The sequence below is a fragment of the Lonchura striata genome, chromosome 10 (genome assembly GCF_050655825.1).
Source record: "Lonchura striata isolate lonStrDom1 chromosome 10, ASM5065582v1, whole genome shotgun sequence".
Classification (NCBI taxonomy): Eukaryota; Metazoa; Chordata; class Aves; order Passeriformes; family Estrildidae; genus Lonchura; species Lonchura striata.
The window spans coordinates 11,991,793-12,011,107 of record NC_140712.1 but is presented as its reverse complement, the minus strand read 5'-3'; the positions used below and the strand labels follow the sequence as shown (position 1 = coordinate 12,011,107).

The 19,315-nt window shown below is 39.6% G+C and overlaps 1 protein-coding gene across 6 annotated transcripts in view; it reads right to left on the bottom strand.

Moving 5' to 3' along the window:
- Positions 1–19,168, bottom strand: part of RAB27A (RAB27A, member RAS oncogene family) — a 30,502-nt gene extending 11,334 nt beyond the window's left edge. The window contains exons 1-3 of one of the 6 annotated variants that reach the window (XM_085588723.1): positions 19,039–19,168; positions 8,756–8,873; positions 480–713 (exon numbers count right to left, since the gene is read on the bottom strand). The gene's annotated coding sequence lies outside the window, so the exon portion shown is untranslated. Of the gene's footprint in view, positions 1–479; positions 714–8,755; positions 8,874–18,708 lie in introns of all 6 variants that reach the window. The other 5 variants (XM_021537415.3, XM_085588724.1, XM_085588725.1 and 2 more) reach the window with 5 other exon arrangements.
- Between the last annotated feature and the right edge of the window lie 147 nt (positions 19,169–19,315).

Below are 19,315 nucleotides of genomic sequence, written 5' to 3'. Positions count from 1 at the left end.
CTCTCCAAATCAAGTGCTCCTCTTGTTCCCTTCATTTCCTAGTCTGAGATACTTTCACATTACAGACATTGGTGTTAATGGGTTCATCTTTTTGCCTCTGGGACACAGATATCACAGCACTATTGTGTGATAAAACATTCCAGACTATAGCAGATTTGCCCCTGCATAAATTAAGGAAATTGGCTTGGCATGCAGGATTTCCCCTGTGTAGTATGGGAATAGGTGATATGCTTCCTGAATTGGCCTTACACAAAACATGCAACTCTTCTGCTGCTACTGAGCTGATGGACAGGAGGAAAAAGGACAAAGGCAAAAGACATGAATATACATGGCAACACAAGCCAAAAAAACCAAAAGCATGTATCTGCAAATAAAAACATGTATACATACACACAGTGTAAAATTCAGGAAATCTGAACATGCCCCCCTAATCAGACAATCCTCAAGCACATCAGTTTAAAGTAAGGTATACCACTTACCCCAAACTCTGCAAAAGGAATAGTTAGGGCACACTGGAGATAGTACTTCCAGTAGGAGCACTTTTCCAGCACCACCTCTTCAGCACACAGCCAAGAGGCTTACGTGTCAGCTGTTTGCATCCACGTTGATGGGAGCTCAGAGATAAAGAGGTGTGCCCATGTCTGTGTCTAGGAGGGTACTGCCTCACTGCATGGCTGACAAGCAATTACACAGCTCACATGTCCCTTTTATTCCTAGAGGCAAACAGCATTTCAAAAGTGATTTGTGCAAGACCTACCTTGGAACACATCTAAAGTTGCTGCAAAATCACCCACACACCCTTAAACAATTACATTGTTCCCAGCAGGGGTTTTCATTCAAAAATGCTTTAATGATGGAGTATATGAATCACACCTGTTCAGTTATATCTTTACATTCTTTACCTTTGGTTTGAGAATACAGTAGTCTTTAATGTAAACTGTTTCCTTTCTGTTGCGGTTCCATGCTTGTGATTAGAGTTGACATAAACATTGGGGAAAAATGAATCCAAAATCCCCCAAGACAGAAAAAGAAGACACTACAGGTCTCTCAGTGGGCAATAATGCATTTATACAGATTTGATTATTCTGCAAGTGCACATCAAGTCAAACAAAATTTTTTTTTCACCAAGGCACTACACAAAATTAAACTTTGAGAGTGTTTAATGTATCACTCCATCTGTTCCAGCAGAAAAACTGAGAAAGTGATCCAGAAAGCAGAGGAGCAAATTCAGTAATCCTGTCACATCAGCACTGCTACCACACTGCAGCAAGGCAATAACCACATTCCTGCTCAGCGTGGGCGAAGCACATGGAATGGCCTCACCCTGCTCTAAGGCTCCAGCAGCACCTGAGTGCTTGAAGAACTGGTCAATCAGACACCAGCCAGCTCTGGCCAAACGAGGGACAGAGATTTAAATAATGTTCCTGCTTAGTCAGCACTTTGTTAGACGTGCTTTGTTAAAAGCTGCCAGATCCGTACAAATGTAATGTAGCACATCATGACAACAATTGTTCATAAACTCAAGTACCTGCTGTGCAGGGGGAAGAGAACTAATGAATTAGGACTTCACCAAAATGCTCTGAGCTGCACTATTGTTTTTCTTAGGAAAATGTATGACCTGGATTGCTTTAGTTTTGGTCAAAATGACACTTTCTGTGACTTTCTATAACATAAACAACATTAAAAAATACTCCTTTATTACTTTCAATTGCTTTACCTGACATTTTACTGTTACAATGTTTTTAGTTTCAACTGTAGAGGAATTCTAATTGCAGGGTCACTGTCTAAGAAGTGCCTCTTTCTTGGAAAGATCTAACTAATTTTAAGGGTGCTCATAATACATAAGAACCTGCAAAACTAGGTACAAAACCACAGGCTGGGAAATTTTAGCCTCCAAACACTGATGGCACTTTCACTTGGCTGAAGGTGCTCTACAACCATCTTTCAGCATTGCTGCAACTGCAGCATCCTGAGAGCACGAACTGCCGGGCACACAAAGCACGCGAGAGTGAGTTACTACAGGAGATGCCAGGCAGAAAATGATAATCCCACCCAGAAAGGGGGCACAAAAGGGAAGCAGCAGGTCTGTGGTGAGAACCTTGCACAACAAGCCAGGTAAGGAACTAGCAGATTCTGGACTATGTTTCCAGAAAACCAGGAGACACTAGGAATGGAGAAGCCAGGAAATTAAACAACAGTTAATTTTGCATTTGCATTTCAGCATCATCAACCCAACAATCAGGCAGCTGGACTTCAAAGGTCATCTCAGTTACACAAATGAATGAAAAGCAGCATGAAACTGGAAAAAAATTAAGAATAAAAGCAGGAATATTACAGTTGGTTATTCAACACTCCCCATACAGGAGTACCTTTGTGCAGCTTCAATTTCTGTGCAAAAAGCACAGCACCATCTCTGTTCCCTCATCACTTCCTAACATTTTCATGCTCCATGGTAAGGGAATACTGTAGATAAAGAAAGATTAGCAATGCTATGTGATGAAAACAGCTGATCTGTTCCCCTCAAGAGCTTTTGCCTCACAATTTACCTCTTTGCACTCTCATCAGAAGTTGCTTTCTAGTTAGAGCATTGAAGCAAACATCTGTATAAAGTGAATAAACTCCAGAGTAACTGAGGAAGGTAAAGCAAGCATTTTCAATTTCTTTTAAGCAGTTCCACACTATATACTCCATCCTCAGCCATTCCCCTCTTCCTTTAATAAATACATTAAGCCACACTGGCTTCCAAGTGCTTCCGTGCTTTTTCACTACTTATAAAACAGGAAATTCAGAGCAATGCTCAGCATCCTTCCTCATGTGACAATTCTGACCACCCTGGGACCCATCTCCTTCCTCACAGCCTAACCTTAGATCTGGAATACATCACTGCACTGTACCTACTCTTAATAGGATCAAGGAATGATGAAGGACTGACTTACACAGATACACACATTTTCCAACTGTTTCTGACAAAACAGGAGCCACAAGGGTTTCACCCACTAAGTTGGTCATATTCACAGGTGGGAAATATCCAGGAGTTTGACCATCTACTGATTCAGTAGCACTTTCAAATTCAGAAGGGTAAGAAAAAAGAGCACACTTCTATTTCTGCCCATACCAATAGCCACCAAAGGGTAAAGGAGAAGAGAATAAGAATTACACAGGATAATAAGAATTGCTTATTTCTTTAAGGGATGGTTTGTTTTTTCAGAAGATAATGATCTCCAGCAGATAAGCAAGCACATGAAAATGCAGAATAAGAGGAATAATAATAAAATTTTTAAAAATCTAAAAGCTGAAAAAGGAAGCAGTTTCATATGTACCAGCAGAATATTTGCCAAAGAAAACATGTGCAAGTACTCATGCTAAAGAATGTATAAGTTATGCTCTGCCTATATGGGTGATTCAGTAGACTGCAATACATGTTAGTCAGGCCAGGTTCTTTGTTTAATTCCATTAAAGCTTGCACTGTAAACGACCAAAGGAAAATATTTTCAGCTTCTCAAAAAACCCAATATAGATATATTTCTCTTTTGCAACAGGAAAGTTCTCAGCTACCTTCTACTTTGTCTCATAGGCCAGATAACCTGGAATACAGAAGATAATTCTCCAAGAGGTTACACTGACAAACTTGTGAAGGATACCAGATACATCCTGCATTAGAGAGGAATTATCTGGCAAAATAAATTACTCTGATTAGGATAATTAGAAGTCAATGGAGAAGGTCAACTACCAGACACCTGAAGATACCTCCACTGTTAGATAAAAGTGAAGACCACACAAATATGACACAAATGGTACTGTAAAACTACATCATTCATCTAACATTATGTGGGAAAGCACACAAAGGGGTGAGGCAGGAAAGAACTGCAGTGCAGAATTTAATCCACTTTTTCATCATTTGATTTGGGAAATACATGGGGGTTTTGTTTTTCATAGGAAGTAACACTTCCTTGCTAATCTAGTTGTTAATTGGAAAATACAACAACCTTATTTTCAGCATCCACTGCCATTCTTTAGCATTATTGCTTTTCTGTAATATTGAGATCTAAACTAACAGGGGTGACAGTATAAAGGATTTCTAACATCTTGCTTTTCTTGTTATTTCTCAGCAAGTTAAATGCTTTCTCATTATTTAGGTGCCATTGAAATACCAAAAAATGTTGAAGTCCATGAGAAGTTTTCTGAAAGCAGCTAATCAATCACAAGGCATCATGGCCTTTTGAAAAGGACTAATGTCATCATTCTTTCAGCAACCTCCTGTGAAAACCTCCTGTTCCCCAGAACATTTTCTGGTTATCAAAGTTATTGACTGAACAACTAAGCCATATCCATTTCTAGTGAGAGGGAAAATTCTATTATGTATGGATATCAGGCACAATTTTAGGAACGATAAAAAGTTACTGATGAAAATATTTAATCAGAGGGATTTCTTAAATGAATGTAACAAAAAGGACAAAATCAGTTAATAGTTATCTGTGGCATGGGAAACTGTCAGTTAAAACTCCATCCAGCAACTTGAAAAGGTTACTCTTTTACTCCCCAAATCCAGCATCACAGGACAGTCAGAGATGCTAAGGAAGAGTACACAATGGACAGAGATGGAAGGATAGATCTAGATTGATAAAACTGAGGCTCACAGCTAGCATTCACTTCTCCCAGTCTTTTAAAAATCATGAAATCATGACAGAAGCATCCTTGCAGGTGCAAAGCTCACTGGACCCACCTGAGATCGTGCTGACACAGGGAGCCAGTGAGAGCAGTGCTGGCTGGCAGCAGGACACTTCAAAGAGTTTGAGAGATGGGTGGCAGCTGTGAATAATCTGCTCTTAAGAGGTCTCAAAAATAAATTGAGCCTTTAATTTCAGAGTCTGTAGCTACAGTCTAAGAAAGATTTTCATCTAGTACTGAGCAGGACTTTTTCAGTAAACACATTTAAAGACAGTGAGTCTATGTGATGATTCCATGTTTCATAAATGCTATGAAAAGTTTAGAAATACCATGCTGAGAATACTCTGGCCATAACTTAACATGCCCATTACATAATAAAACACCACTTCTGCCTGAAATAGGCTGTATTCAATAGACCACAACCTGTTCTCTTCAAGAAGTCACTAATGTGCAACAGCAAAGCAGAAATCTTCACAGAAATCTTCATGTGAAAGCAAGACACAGCCACTTTGGAGTATGCTTGTGGCTCAAAAGTATCACTCAAACTAAAGTAAAGCTAAAACTAAGGTGTTTCAGTGGGCTTTTCTTTCAAGAATTGAAAGCCAAGCCCCTACCTCTACCCTGTCCCCCAGCTCCAGAACTGCAGCACAAATTACCACTGCCCAAGCCTTCTACCAAGGCCTTGCTGTCTGCCAAACCACTTAGACAGTGTTTTGGCAAAATGCTGGCTTCAATTCCTGTCCTAGCACAGCTTTCTAGACCTTCAGGGAAGGCATAATTCAAAAGAAGCACTGATTAAGCAGGCTGAACTGCTCAACACAAAGCTTCCATTCAAAAAGCCTGCTGTTTTTCAACCTGAGTTGCCAATAATATGTATCTCACTGTTCAGATCAGAATCCCATAATACAGCATGAATTACAGTTAAATCCTGATACACAGCAAAGACTCCTGAGATAAACAGCACAGCAAACCAGAATTTCTTACATTAATTGCTGTTATATAGGAAAATATGAGCAAGGAAAGCAAAAAGCAGCATAAGTCTAATGCCACAGTTTACCCATACCTTTCCTTTTAGTTATTCCCAGATGGAGGGAGGGCCCCAAAATGACTGTAGAGTAAAACCCCACCTGAAACCTGGCAGCTGGTGCCAGCTTTTCATGCTGCAGGTGTCTTCCTAAATAATTTTTTCATAACATTTCATGCACACAAAGCATCAAGTTTCACTTGAGCTGACCTCCAGTAACAGGCAATTCCCCACCTTAGAAGTCTTCATTTAAAATTAAGAATGGGTCTGTTTACAGCAAATAAATGGTTTAGCAGCAGTGAGCTTACAGAACAACCACCTCTATAACCCAAGTTCCAGAAAAAAATATACAAAGTTTTTCTATGAAAATAATTTGCCAGTCAGAATGTTCTAATTGATCCAAGCAGTGCAAGTTTCCTGTTGAAAACTGTGTCAGGGAAATGTGTATACAGTTATCACATCACAGTGTACACAGACTGTGCTGGCTTGGTGAGACACTAAATAGAAATGTTGTATGCTTGGGAGGAACTCAAAAATCTCACAAAAACTGCCAAACCAACTTCACAGAACAATCCTACACCATAACTGAGAAAGGCATCAAACCTCTGAAATGAAGAATGGAATATAAAGGGTAAGTAATGGGAAAGAATCTATCCAGCTATGCTTTTCTGAGCACAAGTCACAAGAAAATGGGAGTAAGTCATGGTATTGTCCCACAAGAGTTTCTATATGAAAAGTCTCATTAAATAGGTGCTGGTGTTTCATCTTCTGCAAGACTGGCTTTGGCTTGCAGTATTTGGCTTGATTTTAAATCAGTGCATGTGATTTACTATAGAAGAAACTAAGAATCCAATAATGAGATTCCAGTAAAAACAAATGAAGTATGTGAAAAAAGAAAATCTCAGCACTAATCAGTACAGCTGCAGTGCCTATAGTCGAGCTCTACTAACTAAGCCACTCACTCCCAGAGAATTGCCTCACCAAGATCCCAGTTTTTCTGTTTATACCAATTACATCACAATGTATCAAAACAGATTTTTTAACAACTTTTATCCCTATGACACAGTGTTTAAACAAATTCAGAAGCAGGAATTACACTGTTTCTTAGTTATGAAGTAAAACATTTTAGACCAAATAAAAGTTACTCCTTCCCATTGTCTAGAGCTTATTTCTCTCCTTCTACTAGGATACTTCCAGATCTTTTTCCATTAACCGGTTTTAAGATTTTTTGAGGTCATTCTAAGTTTTCTAGAGTTTCAGAGTTTTTGATAGTCTTCCTTTTGCTACTTTTTTCTTTAAGAAAAAAAAAAAATCAGGGTCAATATTAGTGCTATGCTTAAAGAAGCCCAGATGAATTAGATTCCCGGTTTGTCTTTACCAGGCTTAATTACTAAGGCTATTTTGTTTAAGATAGTGTTATAAATTAAAGACATGTTGGAAACATGCAAATATACTAAAATCCAGCAAGACTATGGTGAGGGAAAGAGTGGCAGTACCAAATGCTAGCATATTGTTTTGCAGTGTACAAAAGATTTCCAACATTATCAAAATTTAATCCCCAAATAACTTAGGCTATTAGAAATCACTGCACTAAAATGTGCTAGAAATAGTTTCTGTAACACATTCAAAATGCACATGCAATGCAATAAATTGAAGTATTATATAACAGTAAATTGCAGTGAAGCAGCTACAACAACCAATCCATCCACACAGCACAGGAAAAACAAAAACAATAAACCAAGCACCAATGTTTATAAAATCCTTTTTCCCAGTTATCTTATATAAACTTTTCATACACTGGGGATGTCTATAAGGAAAGAGTAAGAGAATAAATTTATTGAACTATATTTAATTCTCACTTCTCTGTCATAAACATAAGTCAGCTGGTGATGATCTGGAGGAGAAAAATCATCTTAAGACATTCTATGCTAGACATAAAATAAAACCCTGGGAAAGCCTTGTGACCTCCACAGAAGTGGAGAAGAATACTGTTTTCTGTTCTCTGAACAACTCCTCCTTGGTTATTTGCAGTCTACAAAAACTGGAGTTTTGGTTCATGATTAGAGAAATGCTGGTAAACACATGGCTAGAAAGGATGCTTGATTACAAAATCATGCTTATAGTGGTATGGCATGACTTAGTCAGATGGGTACATATATTCAGAGTTTCTTCTAAAAGAGATACAAAGGAGATACAGTAATAACAGCCCACCTTCCTATTGCTTTTATGAGAATTAATTTTATGATTCAAGTCATTACTATATGATTGAATAAGAAAAGTGAACTAGATAAGCTCTTATGGCTCCTTGCTATTCTTTTTTTTTTTTGTAATTAAAAAGAGCAGCCTATGCAACACGTTGCACCATGTTGAACACCATGTTCATGCCTTTTATCATCTCTTTAGCAAACATGATAACAAACATGTTGGTGCACAACCCTGCCATTCTAAAGGACTGTTTTATTCAGTATAATTTATCTTTAAATGCTCATAGGAACACAGGAAAAAACAGAGGGAAAAAAAGTTCAAGCACTGCAACATTTAAAAATCCTGAGTTACTTTGTTCAGTATTTTAAATGTTATTTACACAGCACACTTACTATTGGGGGTCTAATTGTACCTTCCAACTGCAGAACAAGTTTTGACAAGTTTGCCACAGAAGACAATGTAGGCTGATGACTTGGGACCAGAAAAGGCATCTTATGGTTTTAGACATTGCTCACTGAAGTAATTTTATTTATTTTGTTAATAAACTTACCCTGGTTTGTAGTTAAGTCCAATTTATTTAGGAAAAGCAACTACTAAATACATACCAAAAGAGCAGTAGTTTTGTAATTTAACATCAAAGCCTGCATTACATAAACCAAGTGTTCTCCCCAACGTTACTTTTCCTCTAGAACAGGAGGATGCAGCAATGCTGAACTCTCAAAATCAGACTATTCCAGGCAGCTTGTTAAAGTGCAGCAACAGTGTTTCAAAACTCTGAACAGCTGGCACAGTCAGCTCAAGGAAAACAATGTAATAAATCTTCTGAAAATAAACAGAAAAGAGAAAGTGTTTACATACCTATGTTTAACAGCTGTGAATGGATCTGTAGTTTTCCAAATGTGCTTCAGTGACAAGTTTCCTGACACAGGTCAGATCTCTTGAATACCATAGTCATGCAAAAAGAGCCATTTCTCATCTACAGGAAGCATCAGCAGAGAGAAATAAAACCAAAAGAGTGTAGTTCAGTCTAATAGCGCTAACATTCACAGGGCATGGGAAGCTGCCAGCCCCACACAACCACCCTCCCCACCTAATTACATTCAGCTGCTTGTCATGTGGTCTTGCTGACCGATCAAGTGATCTCTTTTCCCCCTTTTAAAAGTAAGCAAAGCAGCTAACTAGATCTCCCTAAACCAGGTAATACACCTCCAGCCTTTGCATAAACTACTGACCCTCCTCCTTGTCTTAGGGAAAGGAAGTTGCAATGCGTGAGCACAACTTTTTCTAAGTATACGAAAAAAATAAAATACAGCAAACACAGTATACTGTCTACTATATTGAAATACAGCAAGCACCAAAGTTGCCCAAACTGGTTTTATTTCCCACCTTTACAGACAGCAGAAAAAGTTACTGATTACAAAACTGGCAAAGGCACCAGAGAGAGACCACGTGAGCAGGAACTTTTGTAGGCATCTGTGTCCAGTCCTTTCTGCTGAACCACTTCTGATGGCAACAAGCTCCAGGAAGAGATCAGAGTGAGGATGTTGCCAGAAACTTTCTGAAACACAGATGCTAAACCTACAAGTTCCTGTCCCTGCTCAGTCCTAAGAGACACATGCAGACATTTTAAACATTTAAATAACGTCAAGGAAATAAAGCTACTGATTTAACATGTAAACCAACTCTTCAATGAGGCAGTTCACAAGGGCCTGTTAACACGGGCCCCCAAGAGTCAGAATTCACACGTCTGCCCCAGTACCAACACCAGAGGCACTCACTGCATGGAGGGCCCTGCACGGGGATGAGACAGGACCTCCACAGCCCCATAGCCCCACAAGGCCTCGTCCCCTCTCAGACACCCCAACTTTACAGATGCTCACAGGAGAGCACTGAAAGCTGTGGACAAAGCAAGTTTTGCACTCACTGAGTAAGATTTAGCTGATGTGAGCTTTTGCAGACAAATGTCCTTGCACAATCCTTTCCTGTCGCAGTTTCTTTCCTCAGGCTACTTCAAGAGCAGCAAAGAAAGGAAATTAAGGTGGTGTCTCAGGCTAGTCTCCAATCTTATAATTTAAGAAGTGCTGCAGACAGGCTGCTACAAATATTTAACATATGGATTCATCTACTGGTAACAAAAACACCACAAGCTTCTTAACTCTGACTTGTTTCAGTGCTCAACTATCTTGCCTCTTTTCATGTGAATCAAGGCAATTTTTATTTTCATTGCCCTGGTGAACACCTAAGTTCTGTTATACAGAGCTGGAACACTTTTTCACGCCCTGCCTTAGCATTTTCCCAGCATTAATTAAAATCCATTTCTTTGACATTTAGTTACAGGTTGTAATTTTTAAAACTCTACCCATTCTTGGCTCAATCCAATCTTCTGAAAATTTCACCAGTTTTAGAGGAATATAAAAGACCCTTTTTTGCTCCCACATGCAATTAAAAAACAGAATTGTGTTGAATTTTCAGCAACATGCAAATGTTTAATCTTTTAACTGCTTGCTTCCCTGATCAATTCCAGCACATTTGCTTAACTGTGAAGAAATATTCAGACCACAAGCACACTAGTATGTCTGGTGACTGCTCCAGAGTGCAGAAGGAGGAACAGGATAAGAAGTGTTGACAAAGTAGCAATTCTTCTGCCATGTTGCAAACAGCCCCGGGAGGTGACTACACACACTACGCACAAAATGTCTGGAAGTGGCAACCTCAATCTCTCTCAATGTAAATGGAGTTCAAACTCTTCCATACAGTCAGATGTTTGCCATCCTTAATAGAAAAACAATTAATAAATAATGCCCAGACTTCAGTGTTTTATTTTAGGATGAAATGAGGCTGCTCAGCTTGTCTCTCACCAACTTGGCGTGAGGAACACCAACTAATCCTTCCTTCCTCCCTACCAGGCAAGGGTTTTATCCGAAACGGTAAGAATTAGCCAGAAAGGTACAGCTGAACTAAAGCTTTCTTTTTGAGGGTGAAGTTATGTTGATTTCAAACTGGAGAGTTATAAACTGGGAGGACTTCAGTGTTTGGTTATTTTAGTCTCTGTTTTTAAACAAACATGTTGGCAGCCTCTCAGCAAATGCTGCAGAGGCAGCTGAGGCAGCCCTGCTGTGGTGGCAGGAAGCAAACAGAAACCAAGCAGCAACAGCTGGAACAGGAACCACTGCAGGCAGCCCAAGGTGAGCCTTCCCCCACTGCTACCACAGTCCTAGGGGGTTCTAAGAGCTTGGACAATTTCTTAGTTTATGTAGGGGATCAAAATTACTGAATCTGTGAAATGCAGTTTTAAAGCTCCAGCTCTACAAAGGAATACCCATCTGCTCAGTTATTCAATATTCCAAACATTTTTACAAGTTTGATGAATAAGATGATCTGAATACATGGAATTTATGGTTTATTTGAAAAACTTTTCTATGATTTACAGGCCTAGGAATTTAGAAGAAAATCTGAGGAGTTAAACACAGTGAACAGTGTGGAGCATTCTTCAGTATAAGCATCACAATATTTGTCTTCACACACTCCACAACCTTGAGATAAGGTGCAAGTGTCCAAATTGTCCTGTAGCAGACATTTCTTCTGTAAGAAAAATGCTGGAATTGTTAACTGCCTGCAGAAATAAAGACATCTGCCCCTGGAGAGAAGAATAGGAGAAGAATTGGTTCTAGCAACAGCCCATTTCAGCTAGTGCTACAGAACACATTTCCAAAGCCAAGAGCTGTGCCTAACATCAGTGCATCTGCCCCTGCTCTGCAGTAACATGCCAATACTTCAGGACAGAACTAAAAGGACCTGAAAGGAGGAGATAAATTCCATATAAAGGATTTTTTTATTTTGCTTTCCTCTCACCAATATCCTTCCAGGGAAAAAAAAAAAAAAAAAAAAAAAAAAAAAAAAAAAAAAAACCCACACTCACAAAATCAGGTTTCACACCAGAACTGTTATAGCTGAACTTTGCCAGGACCAAATCATGAAATATCCCTTCAGTGATTAAAATAAAAGTAAGTCAGGCAGGCCTTCCTGCTACCCAAAGGCACAACTGCTAAATATTTAGTAATATTATAGAGCAAAGTAAAACTTCCATTATGTTCTTTCAACTGTAAGCCAATCTAGGCAATTTCTAGTAGTAGTTGACAGAGCTTTCTTTTAACATTGCATGTGATAAAGGATTGGCATATTTAAGATCTGCAGCAGTTAACATAGAAAGGAGGTTATTAAAAATAATCCCCTCCAAAAGAGTCTCCTGATAACTAGCTTCCAAGAATTACCAGGGTCTCTTCAACAATAAAAAGTTAACAGTAAAATAATCAACAAATGAAAAGCATCAATTTTGCTTTCCTAGAACATCATACTGCCTAAAGACAGGAATCTTTTGCAGTAGCTGGGTATTCAACATCAGCACTTCAAAACACTTTAGACCAAGCTCTGTCATCAGAAAAAACATCAAAAGACTGCTTCCCAAATACGATTTATATGTGGTTATATTTGACCTCAGAAAAGATTAGTAAAATTATCCCAAACAAGTGATTCTAATTGATCTGTCAATTCTGTCAAACTGCAAGCTTCTGCCTCCACACCACTTTCTATAATGCCTTTTCCAGATCTGAATCAAAAGGGGAAGGAAAGAACCCTTTAATAATTGAACAAGGTTCTCTCTGATTACAGTTCTGAAATATCAGAAAGAAAACAGTATTAAAAAATACTATTATATATGTCTATATAAGATGTTACAACACCAAGAAATGGTCAAAACATGTTTATTTAAAATAGCAATAAAATGTATATGATTTTTTGTTTTGAGTGAACTGAGCAAATGTGATCATTTTGTATGCAGAAAATGGTATTTTGGAAACATTCACACTAATCAAATTATATAATCTGTACTCAAAAGAACATTTAATCTAAAGATAGATTATTTGACCTGCTACAGTTCCTGTGAGACTGTGTTGTTTCACATTTCATAATACCTACAAAGTGCAGGCCTGACTGCATGAAGAGAGCACCTGGAGGAGCACTGCATGAGGCACCAGTGGCCCTGCATTGGGTGAGAAGCTTTAAAAGCACACCAATAATCTGATGTCTCTATCTTCAGCCTGAAGAGCTACAAATCTCATTTTAGATCAATGATCATTATCTACTTTAAGGGTTGATGACTAAGTGAACTGTTTTAATTAAAAAACATAGTATCTTTACAGGAAGCTGCTGTACCCATTTAAAGGAACATGTGCACTACAGCTAGCTAAGAAAGGATTTTCAATGTTTTACAATCTTATATGAATACAGCTTTGAAAGTTTCTGTCATATTTCTATCCACACTTCAGCTTAATTGATATATGTTTATTTTTGGCAGTACATGCTATTTGAAAGCCAGTCTCAGCAGAGCTGGGTTTTCTTTCCAGCAGAAGACCTTGTTCACATCTTTTCTCAATCTACTTAATAGGGCAAGTGGTTCATCATTCTCCTTGCAAGCTGTCAACAGTGCCTTTTGCACTTTAACTCTGCTCTCAGGAGGAAAAATGGAAAGGTTAATTATGTGAACTATGTGACAGAGAGAGAAGTCTGTTGCTTCTGAGCTACAGCAAAGTATTGCTTCTGCAGTGTATTGTTTGATCTTCCATGCAATAAAGCACATGAAACCAAATTAAACACCTGTGATGCCTATTTTTTCTATCATTTCTTAAAGCATGAACACCATTAACATGAGAGCTCCTTACTATTCCCACCTACTGAGCGACTCCCCAGTTTAACTAACCTGACTGGTTGATCTGCCTTCCTTCAGGGTGTGCAGGAGGAATGGGTGGGCTTGGAAAGGTGGTGATTCTGCAGTACATTACCAAAGTAGGTCTTTCAGTTCCATTGGCTCCATTCCACTCCCTGTGTGATTACCAATTACTAAAAACATTACTGCTCCCATTCTTCATGCTCCCACAGGATACTAGGCTGAAGAAAAATTCCCTGAGGCTCAACACACCACACTCCAGATTATGAATGCAGTAAGGACTTCTTGGAACAAAGCTCCAAATTTGCAATGCAAAAAACAAAGCTGAAATGAGGACATGCCTCTTAGCCTGGTTTCCTAAGGAAACAAAGCTCATTAGAGAGGGGCAGAGACATAGAATTTCTATTATTTTTGCCGTTTCCCCCAGTATTTGAATTTGCTGATCAGCCTGAGCACACCTTTACAGAGGCGATCTGAACTTCCCGAACACTTTGTGAAAAAATGGCAGAAAAATGGCAGACTGGATAAAGGGGAGAGTGGGACGTGTGCCTCCCCTGAAAGCTGGCAGTTAAGAGTTTCCAGTCCTGCAAGGGAAACCCACCAGCTGCCCAGGTTGTACCTGCTGCAGCACATACTGTGACAGTCATTCAATTTTACATTTACTTTCAAGCTGGATTTAAAATACACTATTTTCAAAGCAAATTAAAGTGCATCTATTATTAAAAAGTGAATGGAATAAAACCAGTGGAGTTTCACCATATCAGCAGTTCAGATGTGGGGGAGGAGGAGTTGTCTTGTGTTTCAAAACCTACAAAATAGCATGATTCCACTTTTGCAGCATGCTCTTTTCACAGGCCTTCCAAAGCCTGCTCCACAGCTCCTCCTGACACACAGAAGGATCTCAAGGCCTGTGGACTATATCCAAACTGACAATTCTAGAAAACTATCAGATAAAGATTTATATTCACCTCTTCCATTTCACAGATACAGAACATTTTAAAAGCTACTACTTTAAGAGCTCCAACGTGAGCCTATATTTATCCAATCTAAAATTATGAAAATTTTGCTACAAAACTCAGAAGAAATACAGTCAAATCCAGCAGTACTATCTTCAAACTTGGTTAACACCATCTCTGTACAGAGATGTCTATCCTGACACCATTCCAAGAAAAAATATGGAAAAATTAGGTATTAGTCAGACAGTTCATGCCCTGACAGAAAAAACTTGTCAAGCTGAATCAGTGTTAGAGGAGAAAGTCAGTGGAGCATGTGCAGTTATGTGCACAGGATCTGAAAGTGCTGCATGAGAAAAATCTGTTGGAAATGGATAATGCCAGCAGGGCTAGAACTACCCTGATACCTGCATTTTGGGTCACATTCAGTCACACCTAAAGTTTGGTTTAGAACAAAACAACTGGGGGTGGGGGAGGAGGAATTATGATTAGAATTTGCAATTGGAAAAAAAAAAAAAAAAAACAAGCCACCATAAAAAGACCCCAATTATCCAGTTTTTCGCTATAATCTGCATTCTGAATGTTATCTAGGTTTCCAAGCAGGTGTGGAAAGCACCAGCCACTGGCAAGAACTGTAGCAGCAAATCACCTCATGCAAACCTTGCATAAAACCATTTCACAGCACAAGCAGTCCCACAACTGTGAGCCTTGAGTGATACCCTGAAATTCTCAAAATGCACTACACTCCATGACAGTCGCACAATTATCAGCAGAGATCTCCAGGAGTAAGGTAATTTCCCTCAGCAACTACCAAATTAAATACTATACCAGCAAGACTGGTGGAGACACAGGAGAAAAACAGAAGACTTGCATTTTTATTCATAAAAATGAATGAAGTTTTCTTTCCCCCACCCACTATATATGCTTTCTTAGTCCTTATCACCACTAGCAGCCTTCAGTCTAGTCCAAATACTCCCTTTCCCCAAGGATGTTACTGGAATTAATTGCTTTCTTCCTTTCAGCTCACAGAGCAGCCATTTTCCTTACAGTCTTTGAGTGATAAGGGAACCAAATAAAATATCCCACAGTTATGAAAATAATGAGCCAGGCCTTAAGAGTGAGACTGGGCTGACTCTGGACAACAACACTTCTCCAGAGAACCTTCATCACCTTCTAATGACATAAACTTAATAAAAGTATTATAAAAATTGTTTTCAATTTTGCTTTACATTCTGCTGTTTCTAATCAAACCTGAAAGGGGTTTACATACCTGAAAGCCTATCCTTTCCAGCTCTAATAAAAGGCATTGCTTCTACCCATGGAGCTCTCCTTACTTGAAAGTATCACTGAAGAGTCAGTTTTTATCTACTTTGCTATTTATTCCTTTATCCTTTTATCACATTCTAAACCAATAGCAGTACACAGCTGCAAAACTGCAGTCACAAACTCCAAACTTCATTTGGACTCAGCTACTTGATTTGTGTAGCAGTGTCCTTAAACCTATCCAGTATTTCATTTGCACATAAAATATTTCAGCAAGGTGTACTCCTTACAGTCCTTTCAATCACATATCACATTTACACAAAGAATTACTGCAGAAGTGTACAGTTATTTTGAAAATACTTTTTGCAAGTGCCCACAGATTGGACTTTTAATTTAAAAAAACTAATTATCTATTAACCAACTTTTTTTGTCTGTTGCAAATGACAGATTTCTAGAAAAGTTGTATTCCTGCTAAATTTGTATCTTCACTGCTGCTTCCTGCCCCTTTGGTACCTTACTTCCTTCACATTGTCTTCCAAAAGTGCCTTTTTTGACTCACTTGATTCTTACACATTTCTCATCAGTAAAAGTATCAGACATATAGAGAAAGAAAACAGGCATGGGAAATAGGTTTGCAAACTCAGGAAAATATCACTGCACTGGTTTACACTTTGATGTTATGCTCAGAACCATAGAAGCAAGGACATTTGCCTGGGTTTTTTTCCTCGTGTAGTCTAAAATACTGAAAAACTTGTTAGGTCAGCTCCAGAGTGCTGAAATGTGCCAGTATGTGAAAAGAATTCCACCACCCAGGATATGCAAAACTGTCACACACCCCCAAAAGCATCCTCAGCCCTTTGAAGCCACACCAACACCACAGGAATAAAGCATGCTGGTAATGTGTCATATTTTAATCTACATGCCATAAGGCATATTAGATTGGAAAATAAATCACAGGCACTGAGACTACTTATTACTATAAATCAAAAGTAAATTCTGCTGTTCTTTGTATGAAAATACAACAATGTAAGGGTGTTCCAGAAAAGAATGTCAGGGCTAGGACTTATTCACAAAGCTCCACTGGAGATAAAAGGATCATTAAATAATTAAGTGATCTCAGTTGATTTAACATGGTTCAAGTTAGTCCTGTCTTCTGACAGGGATGCAGTTCTGACTAAGAAGAGGAAAAAAAAGAAATTAGGAAAATCCTCATAACCAGATGCTATATCCAGAAAAAGACTGATTTGGAATATATTTGTATAAATAGAAAAAAAAAGTGTTTCTGCTAAAAAAGCCACCTTTTAGGTTAGAATTTATTAAACCATACTGTATTTAAACTTTTTCAGGCATGTTCAAAGCCAGTGCTGTAAGCTCAAAGATTGCATCTGCAGCACTGAGTGATATCTACAAGACAATGGGAGCAAAAGAAAGTTCCAGAGCACTGTGTTTGCCCAGCCCAGGAAAAGTTCACCTGTAAGTATCTAAGTAACCCTCTGCAGGACCAACTACATGTGCAGCTTTAATACAGACGGGAATATTTGATGATTAATTATTTATAAATGCAACTTAATTATTTGCTGAGACATCAACAGGGAAAATGAGTTCTCATTCTTTATATTCCACCTCTAGTGCAAATTTTGCCTGTTTCTTCAGATTAAATTAAATTCTAACCATCTCTGTTGACTGTGACAGACTGATCTTAATAAAGGTGTTGATCTGCAAGTCCAGGGTTATGCTGCAAAGTGACAGACCTATCACTGGTCATTTACCAGCACAACAGATACCTGGCAGGAGCAGCACAACCAAGAATTCAAAGGCACACAGGGGTTACTGCAAGTAATACTTGTTTCTGTAAATGTCAAACCCTACTTAAGAATTCTTTTATCTCACCTTATCTTCTCTTTAAAAGAAAAGGAAGTGTGCAATCAAGTGATAAAATAATGTGTTCCCATGTTTAACGATAGTGATAAAACAAACTTACAGTCTGGTTTTAGACATCTGGTTGCTCATGAGAAATTTTGATAAATGTGAAAATAAACCAGTGTAAGTTGTAGCACACCCTCTTTCCCAAACTCCTTTGTGCAAGAGATTAAGTAGATGTAAAATCAGAACCCTGAACGAGAAACACAGGAACATGCTGTTCTTTTTTCCATTCTTTTTAACCATGCTTTTGAGACATTTATTTAGCATTACAAATACCATTCCTACATTTACCTATCAACATTTGAAATGCATATTGCAGTATATGCTTTTCCCTGGCTGGAAAATACTTGGAACACTCACAAAATTAGTAAAAGTCTGTGACAAGAAAGAAGGGCTGAGAGAAGATGTCTGTATCAGATTAAGTTTCCAAGAAAGGGCAGAATAGATTTTGTAGAGTTTCAAAGAAAAACCTGTAAGTGCAGCAACACATCACCTTGCAGAACTAACTCCAAACATGTGTGTGCTATCCTGATGAAGCACCATCTATGAGGGAAGCATTAGGAGAATCATACAGTCAGAAAGCTCAAAATATTCTTGATACATGTCTAAGACATAAAAATTGAGTGGTTTCAACAGTTCTAAGCATGTCCTTTATACTTTCCTAGCACCATCAAAAATACCACTTATATATTAACATACTCTAGTTACTTACAGAATGAGGAAAATCAATAGGTTTCTAATGGACTTAGCATTCTTTAGATCCAAGATCATCAAAGTGTAAGTTCAGCCCAAGCATTACAAATCAAGGTGAAGGGCCTTCCCTCAGACAAACGTGCAACGTTCAGAAAGGAGCAACAGGTCTGCTGATAGTCACATACAAGATCTGAGTCCTGGCTAGGCAGATGTAACATCATTACAGTGCTTTCGTAACGACTGACCATTTTTACAACCTTTCAAAGATGTAAAGCAGGCATGCAATCCCTTCTCCGCTGCAGAAGGGGCGCAGGTCCGAGGCGGTGGGAGCCCGCAGCAGCGGCAGCGCGGGGGGCCCGGGCGGGGCTGCTGCCGGCGCCCCGCGGGGAAGCACCTGAGGGGCGGCCCAAAGGCCGAGCTGCGGACGTCCCACACCGATCTCCCGAGCGAGACCCCTTTGCCAACGCCCGGCTCGCTGCTCCGGAGCCGCGGGGCGCCGGCACCCCGACCTGCCCGCCCGAAACACCGTCCCGGGGCTCTGGCCAAGCCCTCTGCCAGCCCAGCCGAGCCCAGCCGCCTGCGCTCACCGCCCTGCTCGCCTCCCGGCCGCCGGAGCTCCCGCAGCCGCGTCACGCCGCACCTGCCTTTTTTTTTTTTTTTTTCTGGGGCTCCGACCGTGTCTTTTCCGTCAAGGCAACATCACTTCCCGTGCAGCCCGAGGTGGGGGCGGGCCGGGCGGCACCGCCCCGGCGTGTCCCGGCCCCGCCGCGGCCACCTGGGCGGGCTGAGCGCGGCCCCGCGGCATCGGCCGGGCTGCGCTTCAGCCCTTCCTCCCCTCCTCACCTCCCCCGAAGATCTCGCGCC